Source organism: Bos grunniens, chromosome 27 (genome assembly GCF_055505025.1).
Source record: "Bos grunniens cultivar Pamir isolate PY7600 chromosome 27, Bosgru_T2T1.0, whole genome shotgun sequence".
Classification (NCBI taxonomy): Eukaryota; Metazoa; Chordata; class Mammalia; order Artiodactyla; family Bovidae; genus Bos; species Bos grunniens.
The window spans coordinates 41,544,989-41,562,169 of NC_141191.1; the positions used below are offsets into that span (position 1 = coordinate 41,544,989).

At 43.9% G+C, this 17,181-nt stretch overlaps 1 long non-coding RNA gene across 8 annotated transcripts in view; it reads right to left on the bottom strand.

The window, feature by feature from the left end:
• Positions 1 to 17,181, bottom strand: part of LOC147343869 (uncharacterized) — a 152,119-nt gene that overhangs the window by 55,821 nt on the left and 79,117 nt on the right. For 3 of the 8 annotated variants that reach the window (XR_015156361.1, XR_015156359.1, XR_015156355.1), the window contains one exon: positions 11,801 to 12,231. The exons of 2 other annotated variants lie outside the window; for them this stretch is intronic. This is a non-coding gene — a long non-coding RNA (uncharacterized LOC147343869). Of the gene's footprint in view, positions 1 to 11,800; positions 12,242 to 17,181 lie in introns of those variants that run through there. 3 more of the 8 variants (XR_015156362.1, XR_015156364.1, XR_015156356.1) reach the window with 1 other exon arrangement.

Here is a 17,181-nt window from a genome sequence, read left to right on the forward strand (position 1 = left end):
TTCTCTAACACCACAGTTCAAAAGCATCAATTCTTTGGCACTCAGCTTTCTTCAAAGTCCAACTCTCACATCCACACATGGAGCCTCTTAATCCCTCCAGTATGGTAAAACTGCTGGAAATTTTCTGCGTAGGGTGTTACTGAACTGTCTCCTTTCTCTTTGTTTTTTGTTCTTTTTTTTTCTTTTAAGGAACAATATTTAATTAAGGTTAAAACAGAAATGAACCAGTTAGAAAATGAAAAGCCAGGAGAAGCAGAAAAAAAAACAAACAGAAAAACAATTAACAAAACTAAACAAAAATAAAATCAAAAGAAGAAAAACTAAGGACACAAAATTAGCAGTCACGTGGGAGATATAATCATCAAAAGAGAGTTAATTGAAACAAATCTTAAGAGACTGCTTTACACACCTCAGTGTGAAAGTCTAGACAAATTAACATCCATCAACACGAATGAACAAAGAAATATATATTTATAATACTCATATATAGGTTGCTTTCTTCATATATGGAGATTATCATACTTTACATTGTATTAATAGACTGAAATATCTCCTTCTGCAGTAGTTTGATGTCCTTTTTTTCTTTAGCATGACACTAAAATGCCTTGGAGAAAATTACTGTTGTTTTTGTTCTTCAGTTGCTAAGTAGGGTCCAATTCTTTTGCAACCCTATGGACTGCAGGCCACCAGGCTCCTCTGTCCATGGGACTCACCAGGCAAGAATACTGGGGTGGGTTGCCATTTCCCTCTCCAGTAGAGGAAGTCAGGCTAGGTAATATCTCCAGAAAGCAAAGCTTGGTAAGGGCTGGAGTGTGGATGCTTCTATGGGAAAAGCAAGCAGAACTGAGGGAGGGGGAAACGCCAGACACAAGTCAGCAAAGACAGCAACCAGTGGTGTGCTGGTTCCCTCTGGGGGCAACCAGAGCTCGCGTCTGCCAAGGGACCTGTGCCCAAGCATGTGCCACACTTCAGCCCTGTCCTACCGGAGGACGAGCAGCCCAGGACGCTGGTACGCTGACTCCCATCAGCCGGGGGCACCCCCAGAGGGCACTAACCCCCGCCCACTCCCAGGTCATGTCTCTGTGGCTGACCAGCCTCCTGTGGCTTCACCTCCTCCGCTTGGAGAAGGAGGCGGGTACCTCTGGAAATGCCTCCTGCAGCTGCGTTAGAATCAGATGAGCTCACAGGATACCGCACAGTGCCTCATAAGTATCTACTAGACGTAATGCTACTGGTTTCGAAATAGAAATACTTAGAGATACTATCCAGTACCTTGTAATTTACAAAACGCTCTTCACACACACAATTTCATTTAGTCCTCATAGTAGCCATCCTGTGAGACTGGGGTTATTATTGTCACATTTTCCTCATGAAGTTCAGAGGATCAGGGACGTTGACAGGGGCAAGAATATCCCCTCTTAGTGAGAGCTCTAGTTGGCTGCCCCAGTTAGAATGAGCCTAATCAGAGCATCTTCATTTGAATAATCAATACACCCTACAGCTTCTCACTTTCTGGAAATGATAAACAGGATTTTTAACTTTCAAATCATTTCAGAACCGCAAACACCTGGCCTAATAGTACTCCAGAGCATAGCTGTCAACAACTTACACTTTTCTAATCCTCCAATACATAAATCAGAACTACAGAGTCCAAGAAATAATTAACAGATTCCACTGTATCTTAAAATAGCCCCCAACATAACTCAGATGGCAATTCCAGCAATATGAACGTTTATCCTTGTTGCCAAAATCCTCTGTAGAAATCTGTTGCTGAAAACATTATGTGGCCCCGTTCCCATCTGCAGAGATGCTTGTTTTTCTCTGTTCCATGCCAGGGTACTTAATCCAGTCATCATAATAAATTGCTGTTTTCTCTGCCCTCTTTATACAATCATTAGTGCATGTAGCTGAAAGAATCTTGAGACCATAACAACAGAGGAAACTCAACCAGAAATGTTAATAGAATCACTCTCACATTTCACTCCTCTGACCTTTGCTTTTTCAAAAAGTAGGCACATAATTATACTTTTTTATGAAATGTCATTGTGCATTAAAAAAAAAAGATTTCAAATGATATTTATTTTTGTCTGTAGTCAAGTCTTACTCGGCAATTTTAGATTTTGATGATACAAACAACCATAATTCCATCTGCTTTGCCTACTGGCAGGTAGACACATGTACTCAGTGTCACAAAATGACACTCTGAGACATGCACTCATTGCAATACAGCAGAGGAATTAATGTAAAGAATGTGAGTTTATTTCAAAAAGAAGTAAAATTACAATAAAATTGCTGGAAAAATAGACATAGTCTATAGATCTACCTGTGTTGTTCTGTGCTTAGTCGCTCAGTTGTGTCCAACTCTTTGTGGCCCCATGGACTGTAGCCCGCCAGGCTCCTCTGTCCATGGGGATTCTCCAGGCAAGAATACTGGAGTGGGTTGCCACACCCTCCTCCAGGGGATCTCCCCAACCCAGGGATTGAACCTAGGTCTCCCACATTGCAGGAGGATTTTTACTGTCTGAGCCACCAGGGAAGCCCAAGAATACTGGAGTGAGTAGCCTACCCCTTCTCCACGGGATGTTCCCAACCCAGGAAATGAACCAGGGTCTCCTGCATTGAGGGCAGATTCTTTACCAGCTGAGCTACCAGGGAAGCCCCATAGATCTGCCTACTTGACATAAAATTAAAAGATAAAATTATTCCTGGTTCTTCTTAATAATAAAATTAATTTATTACTAGTCTCAACTATTCTTGTTAAGTGGTATGATTGTGTAATGTTCCCACCAAAAGAAAACTGTGTACATGCTACAATTTTCAATTTTTAGCTTACAGTTACTACTCCTTATTGTTCTCCTTTCGTGTATTTTTTTCAACCTCATCAAGGCCAGAGAACCTCCTACCAATTTCCTCCCAGTGTTTACAGAGGGTTTACTGTTTCTCTTCATCCTTTGAGGTGAGAAAGGTTCTGTCTATAAAACTGGGAGGATTAAAAGGCTGCTTATTAAGAAACTGTTAATAGCGAAGTTCTGAGTGAAGCTTCACAGCAAGTTTGACAGATTTGTACATGCCTCTAAAATATTTGCTCAACTGCAAATAAATGTTTCACCCAAGAAAGTAACTCATTAAAATTTTCAAAAGACTAAATGGTTTGTATTTTAGACTAACCTAATGAGAAGCAGTTGTTTTCCCACAATATGCATGAAAAGCTCAAGTGTTGCTTGCAGAAGTCAGATTTGGATCTTCTGGTCTACCTCAAATCCTTCTGGGATATAGAGACTTCCGATAGTATTGCAGACTAGCCTCTCGTCATCATCTCAGCTCTACTTCCCTGTGCAAGCCCAAAGCCTAGGCAAGCTTCCCCTTCATGGTGCAAGATGACTGGCCATAGATATAGGCTTACATCTTAGCTTATCAATAATCTCAATAAAAACGTTTCTGCCCTCCTGATGCCTTTGAACTGTGGTGTTGGAGAAGACTCTTGAGAGTCCCTTGGACTGCAAGGAGATCCAACCAGTCCATTCTGAAGGAGATCAGCCCTGGGATTTCTTTGGAAGGAATGATGCTAAAGCTGAAACTCCAGTACTTTGGCCACCTCATGGGAAGAGTTGACTCATTGGAAAAGAGTCTGAGGCTGGGAGGGATTGGGGGCAGGAGGAGAAGGGGCTGACAGAGGATGAGATGGCTGGATGGCATCACTGACTCGATGGACGTGAGTCTGAGTGAACTCCAGGAGTTGGTGATGGACAGGGAGGCCTGGTGTGCTGCAATTCATGAGGTCGCAAAGAGTCAGACACGACTGAGCGACTGAAGTGAACTGAACTGAACTGATAGGTCTGCAAAAGCCTTGAAGTTGGGATTCATTGTGTCCAGTGGAATCATTCAATCCTGTGGTACTATGGTCAAGAGGATATGACACTCTGATTGGCCATGCCTAGATCACAAGTCTACTCCTGGAGCCAAATGTAAAGGGAGCTTCACTCAAACCAAATGGACAAAGTGGAGAAGGTAGGGACCCTTGACACCAGTAAAGACTCACCACAGAAGAAGCAGAACAGAAACAAGGGTGTGGATCTAGGGCACACCCAAAACACAGGACTGCTCCAGCGGGGGTGTGGGAGCTGCGGGGGTTCGACATGGCCAGGGTGAGGCAGGTAGAGCCAGGAAGGCAGGAGGTCTGCTGGCAAAGACGGCGGCAACAGATTGTGAAGACGGCTTTACAGTGTCCCTCGTGAGTCAGGAGACCCAAGATCAGAACGTCTCCAGTTAATCATTAGTGTCCTGACAACACAAAAGAAGCAAATACTTCCCCTAGGATTTAATCTGGATATTAAAGCAACTTCCTCCTTGGGCCAAAATTTTTTGAATTATGTTTTAACTCTAAAATCCATTGCTATTTAGCACTATTCACGATAGCCAAGAAATGGAGGCAACCTAAATACCCATCGACAGACGAATGGACAAAGAAGATGTGGTACACATACACAGTGGGATTACTCGGCCATAACAAGAACAAAATCATGTTTTTTGCAGCAACATGGATGCAATTTAGAGATTATCACACTAAATGAAAGAAGTCAGACAGAAAGACAGTTAACATATGATGCTGCATTTATGGTATCTAAAATAAGACACGAATGAACCTAACTATGAAACAGAAAGAGACCCACAGACATAGAGAACAGACCGGTGGTGACAAGGGAGAAGGGAGGTGGGGGAGGCTGGAGTGGGAGATTGGGTTAGCATATATAATCTCTTATATAAAGAATGGGTAGACAAGAGCCTATATAGAGCACAGAATATTTTGTGATAAACTATAAAGAATATTTTTAAAAAGAATGTATGTATATATGTATAACTGAGTCATTCTGTTGTACAACAGAAATTAACACCACATTGTAAACTAACTATTCCTTATTTCTAAAAAACATGCTATAATCTATAAGATATGTTTGTTTTAACATGTTTTTATGTTTCATTTCCATTAAGAAATTATCGATCCAGGAATTGTCAGCAAGCTGACAATTCCTGGATCGATAATTTGCACATCCACAGAACAGGTATTTATTGAGCATCTATTAGGTGCCCGGCCCTCTTTGGACAGGCACACCCCCACGGACCCTAGTGAGAAATTCTGTGGAAGCAAGGAAACACCCAGGATTAAAGATCGTGTTACAGACTGGGTTCTCTGGAAGCAGGTGCTGAGACGGAGTTTGTGGAGAGTGTCCGTGCAGGACCAGTACTTGCGAAGGGAGGGGAGAGGAAGGAGGGTGAGGGGACGGAGGGAGGAGTTAGGCTAAGATGCAAGCACATCGGAGCCTTGGCCAGCCCAGTGTGCAGTCCAGGGCAGGCCCCACAGAGCTGTCCTGCCCCAGCGCTGGGCAATGGCCTCAGGGGAAGGGGCTGACGGGGTGAGTTGGGGAGGGCGGTGGGGAGGGCCGAGCCCCCAGGAGCCGAGGACCGAGTCTGCCGCCCCTCCGGCTGCGGGCAGCAAGCCCCTTCTGCTGGTCGATGTGAGTGGTACCTCTAGTCTACAGTGCGGGCTCGGGGATGTGAGCGGACCCGCTACACAAGGATCACTCGGAACCGCTAGAGGCAGAGCTGTCGTCGCAGCCTAGGAGGGCGCGGTGAGTTTGCTTGCCTTCCTTCTCCTCAGTCCTTTTTCGCCCTGGAAATGGGGGGCGGGGGGCAGCGACAGGGGCAGGCTGGTGGAGCAGAGCAGTGATGTGCAGACTGGGTTTCACCCTTTTGCTCCCGCGCACCCAGGGGCCTCGCATTAAGGGGCATTTGCGTCACTGTCTCCGGTTTCTCTGGCACCATCACGCGCAACACCTCGTTTGTGTGAGCCTCACAACAAACCTAGGTAACTAGATCAGGCAGGAAGAAATCAGATGACACTGGCTGGGGGCCTCCACCCTGTGCGGAAGCGCGGCCAGGTCCTCGCACGCGGGGTCCCTAAGGATGGTCTCCGGTGTCCTCTGCACGAGCCCCTCTTCTTCCCGCCTTCGCCGGACACCACCCCTCCAAATTCACCATCATGCCTCTCTAGCCTTTCTCGCTCTTTGTTTTTAATTAAAGTGTAGTTTCTTTACAGTGTTGTTTATTACCACTGTACAGTTATATATATATATATATATTCATTCTTTTTTAAAAAATTCTTTCCCACCATCGTTTCCCGTAGGATGCTGAATATAGTGCCCTGTGCTATCCAGCAGGCCCGTCTAGTCTATACATGAAAGCTAACCTGTGCTGACTCCCGCCTCCCACTCTGTTCCTCCCCTACCCCTCCCCCTTAGCAGCCACCAGTCTGTTCTCTGTCCCTGAGTCTGTTTCTGTTTTATCGATAGGTTCATTTGGGTCACAGTCTAGATTCCACACATAAGCGATATGACGTGGGTTTCGTCCTCCTCTTTCTGACTTGCCTTACTCAGTATAGTAGTCTCTAGCTGCATCCATGCTGCTGTCAGTTCTTGCCCTTGTCTCTGTCTCCCTCTTAAAATTTTCAATTCCTAAAGCAGCACACAGGTTTGAAGCAGGGAAGTACTCCATTTTTCCTGACTCAAGTCCTGATCCTTTTGTGTCTTCTCTCTAGTCTATTTCTAATACTAGCCAGGAAGAGTCACTGACTCTATAGGAGTTGCTTGGACTGGCTTCATGTGTGTGTGTGTGTGTGTGTGTGTGTGTGTATGTGTGCGCGCGCGCGCGTGCACGCACATGCACAGTTGTGTCCGACTCTTTGTGACCCCCATGGATGTAACCTGCAACCTGCCAGTTTCCTCTGTGCATGAAATTTTCCAGGCAAGAATACTGGAGTGGGTTACCATTTCTTCCTCCAGGGGATCTTCCAAATCCAGGAATCGAACTCTAGTCTCCTACATCTCCTGCATTGGCAGGCAAATTTTTTTACTGCTGAGTCACCTGGGAAGTCTGCCTGGACTGGCTTAATCTCTTCTAATATGGAACCGTGGTGAACCTCTTACCACCAGGCAACCACCTGCCCAGAGCGACAGCCTTGGCTTGCGAGGTTGCTTTCCACAAGTTCAGCATGCACCTGGTGGGCTTGAAAGAGGTAATCCAGGAGACGCCACTGGGGGCTCCATTTACATCAACACTCCCTGACCAGGCACTGAACAGATTTTAAACCCTCAGGGAAGTGGTATTAGGCAGGAAATGGGTCTGCTCTCTGTTGCATTAGGACCTGCTTTTCCCAAAAGAATCTTTGCCTAAATCCAACAAACGGGTGGAGGTGCATAATTGCACCACAGTAGGTATTACGCAGGGCTCCCTGGTGGTGCTAGTGCTAAAGAACCCACCTGCCAACACAGGAGACGTAAAAGACGTGGGTTCGATCCCTGGGTCAGGAAGATCCCCTGGGGGAGGGCATGATGACCCACTCCAGTATTCTTGCCTGGAGAAGCCCATGGACAGAGCAGCCTGGTGGGCCACAGTCCATGGGGTTGCACAGAGTCAAATGCAACTAAGTGACTTAGCATGCATGCAGGTTTTATGCAGCTGTTTAGCACACAGAGCAGAGATCTGCACCAGTCACAGGATAGTGTGTTTGAGAATTGTACTAGCCGGGGTTCTCCAGAGAAACAGAACCCATAAGATATTAGAGAGAAAGATTTAAGAAATTGGTTCATGTGATTGTTGAAGCTGGCAAGTTCAAACTCTGCAGGGTGAGCTGGCAGGCTGGAGACCCAGGGAAGAATGGCAATTGGAGTCCAAAGACCATCAGCTGGCAGAATTTCCTCTTTACCAGGGAGGGTTATTCTGTTCCTTAAGGTTTTCAACTGACGGAATGGCCTTCAACTTACTCACATTGTGGGAAGTAATCTGCTTTAGTCAAAGTCTACTGACTTAAATATTAATTTTATCCTTTAAAATCTTATAGAAACATGTAGAATAATATTTGACCAAGTATTTGAGTACAGTAAATTGATACACAAAATTAACTGTCACTGCTATTAAGATATAAAAGATATTATATTTGGAGAAAAACATGGTTCAAAAAAATACATGCACCCCAATGTTCATCTCAGCACTGTTTGCAAGAGCCAAGACATGGAAGCAATCTAAATGTCCACTGGTAGATGAATGGATAAAGAAGATGTGGTACAAAAATATAATGTAATATTAGTCAGTCATTAAAATGAATGAAATAATGTCATTTGCAGCCACAGAGATGGACCTGAAGATGATCATACTAAGTGAAGTAAGTAATCCAGAGAAAGACAAATATCATATGATATCACTTATATGTGGACTCTAAAAAAATGATACAAATGAACTTATTTACAAAACAGAAATAGACTCACAGACTTAGAGAACAAGTTTATGCTTATGGGGGGAAGGGTAGGGAGCAGGATAGATTGGTAGGCTGGGATTGACATAGATGGATTACGATACATAAAATAGATAACCAACAAGGACCTACTGTATAGCACAGGGAACTCTGCTAGGTATTCTGTAATAACCTAAATGGGAAAAGAATTTTAAGAGGAATAGATACATATGTATGTATAATTGAATCACCTTGCTATATACACCTGAAACTAACACCATATTGTTAATCAACTATGCTCCAGAGCATATAAATATACAATAAAAATTTTAAAGTAACTATTGCTACTATTAAGATATAAAAGATACTACATCAAAATAGTCCCATACTTGTATATTAATTTTTGTATGATAAAAAGTTAATATAAACATTATGTTTTTCCGTAACAGGATTGGTTTGGGTTTGGTTTTAGCCTTTCAGTATGAGCTAGGGTTCTTGAACACGAGCAATGGAAATTGACTCTGGTTGTCTGAATCAAAAGATAATTTACTGGAAGGCCGTGAAGATGTGACAGAATCAACACAAACTTGGAAGACCAGGACTGCAAAATGGAAAGGAAGCAAGATAGCTTCCAGCAACCAGGATTCCACCTCCCTGTAAGACAATGCAACTTCCCGCCCCTAGATGGCGCTATGCCCATGTGAATATTGAATCAGTGACTTTAATTGAATTATCGATGCCATTATCTTTGTGTCATTCAACAGAGTCATGAGGAAACATTAGATTGTCCAAGCCTGGGTCACATGCCCTCTCTTCACCTTCACCCCAGGTAGAAAGAATAGTGAACACTTTCTGGCTTCCCCCGTGAGAGATAACCCTCTGCCTTCATTAAGATTGCAGTCTGTGGATTCCCACTAGACGAGACTGTTCAGTGCTGTAGCCAAAGAATGAAAAATAACTATGAAGCCAGAAGCACCGGGGCTACTTTGTTGTTGCTGTTCAGTCGCTCAGTCGTGTCCAACTCTTTGCGATCCCATGGACTGCCGCACACCAGGCTTCCCTGTCCTTCACCATCCCCCAGAGCTTGCTCAAACTCATGTCCATTGAGTCAGTGATGCCATCCAACCATCTCATCCTCTGTCATCCCCTTCTCCTCCTGCCTTCAATCTTTTTCAGCATCAGGGTCTCTTCTAATGAGTCATCTCGTCACATCAGGTGCCAAAGTATTGGAGTTTCAGCTTCAGCATCAGTCCTTCCAATGAATATTCAGCACTGATTTCCTTTAGGATTGACTGGTTTAATCTCCTTGCCGTCCAAGGGACTCTTAGGAGCCTTCTCCAACTACTGATACGGTCTATTCTATTTATGTGCACCCTTTTCTCTACTCTGAACAAATTCCGAGGAAAACATGGAGATTCCAAAGGGATTCCAACTGCGTGGCTGTGAACCAGAGTGCCTAGCTCTCTCATCTGCCCTTCGTCACTGTCCCACAGTGAGGCCAGAGAATCCACTTGAGGGGATGGGCAGGGGATGGCCAAGAATACAAACGCACAGAGCAGGTAATTTCCCTGGCTTTGTAAGCGGGTATGTCTGCCTTTCTCATTGGATAAATGCTGCCACCAGAGTGACTTATAAAACGTATCCAACTCTGTGTGACCCCAGACTGTAGCCCACCAGGCTCCTCTGTCCATGGGATCCTCCAGTCAAAAATATGGGAGTGGGTTGGTGTGCCTCCTCCAGGACACCTTCCGGAACTAGGGATCGAACCAGCATCTCTTCTGTCTCCTGCATTGGCAGCTGGATTCTTTACCACTAGCACCACCTGGGAAACCCAACTGATAAAATAGAAATCCTCTTTCCCTACTAAGATTGTCACACAAAATGAAATTCCACCCTCTGCCCCAATGGGCATTGCACAACCCTGAAACAGAAGAATGAAACTAGAGAAATGAAATGAGAAATCCATGCTATTAGCTCAAGGCAGACTCCTTAATCCTTTTAAGCATTTAAGAAACCCTAGAAGAAGAATTTGTCCAAAGTTGAATCCAGAATGGAATCGGACCCCTGGACCTCATAAGGCACACTGGGTTATTAATACTTGTTCCAAATGCACTTTTTGCAGACCCACAACACAGCAAACATAAAAGTGAAAATTTGAAAACATAAAAAATGAAAAGCTTGCTTCTGTTAAGGCGGGAGTGGACCCTGGGGCCCTACTCACTAGGTTTTCCACTTATTCATGTGCTGGAGAGGAAAAAGTCTTCCTATGGGTCCCTGGTTGGGTCTGAAAATTAAATGGACAATGATTAATAGAAGATAAGCATACATATTTATTTAAGTTTTTCTTGACATGGGGCTTCCCTGGTGGCTCAGATGGTAAAGAATCTGCCTGCCATGCAGAAGACCCAGGTTCTATCCTTGGGTGTGGAAGATCCCCTGGAGGAGGGCATGGCAACCCACTCCAGTACTCTCACCTGGAGAATTCCACGGACAGAGGAGCCTGGAGGGCGACAGTCCAGGGGATTACAAAGAGTCGGACACAAATGAGCGACTAACACTTTCACTTTCACTTACTTGACACTGGGAACTTTCATAAGGAAAGAAGGCCTACAGAAATGGCTAACCCAGAGTATGTCTATTATGTCTGATGGAGAGTGGGCTGTCTTGGAGGAATTTGATAGGTTGGGAGTATGAGGAATGTGAGGAAAGAGCACCTGGACGTGAACTTGAGCAAACGCTGGAGACAGGGGACACAGGCCGGCCTGGCTGCGCCCACGAGGTCGCGTGCAGTCGGACACGACGCAGCGACTCAACAAGAACAACAAGCAGAAAGTTCACTGAACCAGTGGAGCTTCTCGGGGCCTGTTTGTCGGCTGCTTCTCGGCCGCCTTTGTCTTCAGAGATGAGGACGCTCCTTCCCTCCAGGTATAAGGAGGGCCCTTCGCACAGGAGGCTTTTATGACCTGTTTCAAGGTCACAGAAAAGATACGGGGGAGGGAGAAGGGCAGCGTGGCCTTTCTCCTTCTGCCCTTGTCTCAGACGGCTTTAGCTTAAAACAGTTGATACGCCACGGTGCGGTATTCTCGGGGAAGATTTCCTGAACATTATCACAAGTTTAGTGGCCACTGAGGATGTCAATTCAAGCACCCGCCATTTGAAAATAAGGTCAAATTCAGTCTTCGTTTTGAATAACGACCGGCCTGACCCAAGTCCAATTTATGGCACAACCAAGGCCGAAACTCATAGCTCAGTCAGTAAAGCGTCTGCCTGTAATGCAGGAGACCCAGGTTCGATTCCTGGGCTGGGAAGATCTCCTGGAGAAAGAAATGACAACCCACTCCGGTATTCTTGCCTGGACAATGCCATGGACAGAGGAGTCTGGTGGGCTAGTTTGTGGGGTCGCAAGAGTCGGACACAAGTGAGCAACTAAGCACGCACACAAGACCTAGACTAAAATGACTTTTAAAAATACCTATGTATTTTATGTAGGTATCTATTATAATAAAGACTAAATTATTTGCTTATATTTGTTTTAATGGTGTATTTAAGAGACCAGGAAATGTAGAAAAGATCAGATCAGATCAGTTGCTCAGTCGTGTCCGACTCTTTGCAACCCCATGAATCGCAGCACGCCAGGCCTCCCTGTCCATCACCAACCCCCGGAGTTCACTGAGACTCACGTCCATCGAGTCAGTGATGTCATCCAGCCATCTCATCCTCTGTTGTCCCCTTCTCCTCCTGCCCCCAATCCCTCCCAACATCAGACTCTTTTCCAATGAGTCAACTCTTCCAATGAGGTGGCCAAAGTACTGGAGTTTCAGCTTCAGCATCATTACTTCCAAAGAAATCCCAGGGCTGATCTCCTTCAGAATGGACTGGTTGGATCTCATGGTGCAAACCCTCACTGTTCTTGACCTGTTCATTGTAGCTGTCCTCCTTGTAGAAATCTGCAAAAACCTCAGAAAAGCAGAAGGTACTTTCAAAGAAATGTAAACTGTAATTGTTAGAGATTAGTTCTGAAGAAATTTTAGGAGCAATTAAAAGAGATTAGTAAAACCACACAACCATCTTTCTGAAAATTATTCTGTCCCTCATCTTTTTCACATGATTGTATCCTCTATTAAGGTAACTTAGTTCACGGGTCCAAGTTTAACCACTGAAGAAAAGGCCTCAGGTCAGTAAGCAGTAGAGAGTCTTCAACTTTAGAATCCATGAGAATCACGCTGAAATGCAGATTCCTGGGTCAGGCTGCCCTGAGAGCCCCAGAATCTGCATTCTTCATAAGCAGCTTTGATAAACAAGACAGTTACGTGCACTCTCCGAGTGCCCTAAATCATGAATATTATGTGAAACCAGATTTTCTCTAGAGGTGGCTCTAGAGATGGCAATAAACAACCTTTTCTTTCTTTGTCTAGGCAGCCACCTCTATATTATTAATATATAAACAGAAACAAAAGGGCGCTATCTTACTAGATCTAATTATTTTAATTTTTTTTAACTAAGAGCATTGGCCATTCCCTGATACGCCAGGCACAACGTTAGAGTTTCACACTTATGGTCGCATGAAGGTCCATGTCAATGAGTCTAACCCATTAAGACCCTGGTAGGGTCAAGAGTGTTTTCACTGGTTTGAGTCATGATGCCATCATAAAATGTAGCATGTCAACTTTCTAACAACATATACAGAACTCTTTGAATAATTGCCATCTTGGAAATACAGAATGAAACAAGGGATAGATGTGCTTTATTATAAAAATAACAGGAGCATGGCACCCCGAAGAAAACCCAGGGAAATAATGAATGGAAGCTGCAGACAAACTTGGCCGACTGTACAGAGTCTGTAGTCTTGGTCAGGCTTGACTGGCTGGCTTGCTCACTGATAAGCTAACAGGGTCCCTGCTGCTGCTGCTGCTGCTGCTAAGTCGCTTCAGTCGTGTCCGATTCTGTGCGACCCCATAGACGGCAGCCCACCAGGCTCCCCCGTCCCTGGGATTCTCCAGGCAAGAACACTGGAGTGGGTTGCCATTTCCTTCTCCAATGCATGAAAGTGAAAAGTGAAAGTGAAGTTGCTCAGTCGTGCCGGACTCTTAGCGACCCCATGGACTGCAGCCCACCAGGCTCCTCCGTCCATGGGATTTTCCAGGCAAGAGTACTGGAGTGGGGTGCCATTGCCTTCTCCGAACAGGGTCCCTAGTTTGACCTAACTCCTTACAACCTGTCGTCTTTCTCTTCCCACACACCCAGAGCTCTCCATTCTGGTATACAGGATTTCTGTTTACTTCAGGTCAGAGAAGAAAGAAAATTGAATGTATTTTTAATGGAGTCATCTTAATCACAAAAATACATGATCTTAGCCAAAAGGCCAAGAAGTGATTACCCACTCCAGGGCATGTATTCAGATAAAACTCGAATCCAAAAAGATACACGCACCCTTATGTTCACAGCAGCACTGTTTACTGTAGCCAAAGCACGGAAGAAGCCTAAATGTCCAGCGAGCGAACAAATGGATAAAGATGTGATCCGTATATACAATAGGATGCCACTCAGCCATACGAAAGAGTGAAATAATCCATTTGGAGCAACATGGATGGAGCTAGAGATGATCACACTTAGTGAAGTAAGTCAGACAGAGAAAGGCAGATACCACGGGATGTCACTCATGTATGGAATCTATGACATGAATGAACCTGTCTGTGAAGCAGAAACAGACTCACAGATACAGAGGTGGGCTTGGTGGTTACCGGGGAGGGAGGGGGGAGGACTGGAGCGGGAGGTTGGAATTAGCAGCCGTAAGCTTTTATATACAGAATGGATAAACAATAAGATCCTACTGTACAGTGCTGGGAACTGTATTTAGTGTGCTACGATAGACTACATGGAAAACTAAAGGCATAATATATAAAACTAAATATATAATATATAACTAAACCACTTTACTATACAGCAGAAATCAACACACCATTGTGAATCAACTATACTCCAGTTAAAAAATGATTATATAAAAAATAAATACAAATAAGCGTTGAAAAAAATCTGAATAAAGACAGCAAGTATATATACTTTTATGGTATGGTCACAAAGTTGCTCCTTTCATTTGTGAAAATACAGCAGAAAATATTGTATCATCCATATTTTGGGTGGCAACTCAATTTTTCAACAGGCAAATTTATGCTTTTGAGATTCTAGAAGAAAAAAATTTAATGGATTGTTGTTAACATATATGTGGTAGAAATTATATCATTTTCATTTCTTAGGCATCTTTCTTTTAAAATTCAAACCAAGGTATACAAGAGGTCTCTAGTCCTCTTTGCCAATAGATTGCTATAATCCACAAGACTTTATACTCAGTCATGATACAGGTAAGGCCGGCTATTTGGAAATCTAAATATGATTATTTTACATTCAGAAAACTCAATATGGAATTGAAACACTTCTGAGAAAAGATCTAACTAGATGTGTTATAGTTTAACTTCATCATTTTAACCAGTTGGTTTAGCTAGCAAAAACCTAAGGTGGTTTACCTAGGTTACAGATTAGCTAAATCATTGAGTAACTTGAGGTTTAAAAGAATCTTATGCCTATTAAGTTACGAAGGGAGTTGGGCAGAGTGTGATAATTACTAAGTAACAATTCTATTTCCTCTCTCACTGAACTGGTTATAGGAAAAACACCATAATTGCTTTTTGTGTATTGTATTGCCAAAAAAAGTTTCATTCCCAAATCATACGCTTAGCTCTAGGCTAGAGTTTAATTGGCAGCAAATGCAACAAACAATAGTCTGCTGGAAATGAACTCTCCTTTAGATGTTTCTCTGAATACTCCATGACTTTGGGGACCAAAGGGAGGAACTTCCAAATAGACCTTCAGAATCATTAAGAGTCAAGGGTATCATTTCAAAGATGCCACCTGCTTGTGTAGCTGAGACGAAGAATTGTACTGTCTTGGTGCTATGGAGTCCCATAGAAGAGTCACTAGATGTTGAAATATTTATGAAGTGTAAACAGTACGAGAGAAAGAAAGAAACGAGGGAGAGGGAGGGAAGGAGGAAGGGAGGGAGGAAGGAAAATAGAAAAAAGAAAGTCTAGAATATTCGGAGGCATCTGCTGGATTGTGTTCCACCAACCCATCATCTCAGACAAGCGTTTAAGCCACAGAAGATGTGAGGGGCAATACCCCGAAGCGTGTTCCTCTTCCTCACTTGGCAGTCAAGAATTCTTCTAGTGTTCCACTCGATTCAAACTGTCCTAAGCCAGTTTCCCTCAACTACTGTCCAGCACTTTGCTGGTAAAGTACGAGGAAGAAGCAAGCCTTTGTTTCCTCAGGCTCCTGAGGCTCCAGCTGCTGTCTGTTCCTGCGGCGCAGCCTGCTGTCCTGACCGGTGCGCCGCGATCACTGTAAGCGCAGTCAAATTCCCCCTTTCCTGGTCCTTTTTTCATTCCAGTAAGCATTTTGAGTGAAAGCTTCACTCTGAAGTAAATGCAGTCATATTTACAGTAGAATCAGCTAATCTTCTAAAGTTACAGGAGACTGAATTCTCCATATTTGATGCGAGGGAAGGTAGAAAGTGGGGTGTAGCTAAATGTTTTATCTTGGAAACTATTCTGAAGTTAAGTGCTGAGACTCACTGGATTTTCACTCATTCATACAATGACAAGGTACCTATACAACCATTTTTGCCAACCTCATAGTTTAAAAAATCTTTATTAATCAAAAAGCATTTCTAACATCCATTAACAGGGCTAAATAATGAGCCCAGTGGTGCAGACTCAAATAGCTATTGCTTATTCTGAAGTTTGGATTTCAAAATATTCAAACACTAATGACTCCCATTGGGCTTCCCAGGTGGCTCTAGTGGTAAACAGCTCACCTGCCAGTACAGAAGATGTAAGAGACGCAAGTTCAATCCCTGGGTCTGGAAGATCTCCTGGAGGAAGGTATAGCAACCCACTCCAGTACTCTTGCCTGGAGAATCCCATGGACAAAGGAGTCTGGCAGGCTACATTCCATGGGATCACAAAGAGATGGACATGAATGAAGCGACAGAACATGCATGAAGATCAGAAGTACAATGAGGTATCACCTCACACCAGTCAGAATGGCCATCATCAAAAAAATCTACAAACAATAAATGCTGGAGAAGATGTAGAGAAAAGGGAACCCTCCTGCACTGTTGGTGGGAATGTAAATTGGTACAACCACTGTGGAGAACAGGATGGAGGTTCCTTAAGAAACTAAAAACAGGGTTACCATATGATACAGCAACCCCACTCCTGGGCATGTAGCCAGAGAAAAACATGGTTTGAAAGAATGCATGCACCCCAGTGTTCATTGCAATATGTTTATGAATAGGATATGGGAACCTAAATTTCCATTAACAGATGAATGAAGAAAGAAGACGTGGTACGTATATACAGTGGAATATCACTCAGCCATGAAAAGAAAGAAATAACGCCCTTGGCAGCAACACGGTTGGACCTGGAGATGTTCATACGAAGTGAAATAAATCAGACAGAGAAAGGCAAGTATATGAGATTATTTATATGCAGAATCTTTAAAAAAAAAAGATAGAAATGAACTTATTTACAAAACAGAAACAGGTTCACAGACGTAGAGGCTGCAAGCAAGCAAGTGAAGTCGCTCAGTCATGTCCGACTCTTTGCAACCCCATGGATTGTAGCCTACCAGGCTTCTCCGTCCATGGGATTCTCCAGGCAAGAATACTGGAGTGGGTTACCATTTCCTTCTCCAGGGGATCTTCCCAACCCTGGGATCGAACCTGGGTCTCCCGCATTGGAGGCAGACGCTTTAACCTCTGAGCCACCAGGGAAGAACAAGAGGTTGCAACTGGGGTTGTAATTTATGGTTACAACTGGGGAAGAATGGAGAGGGAGGAATAG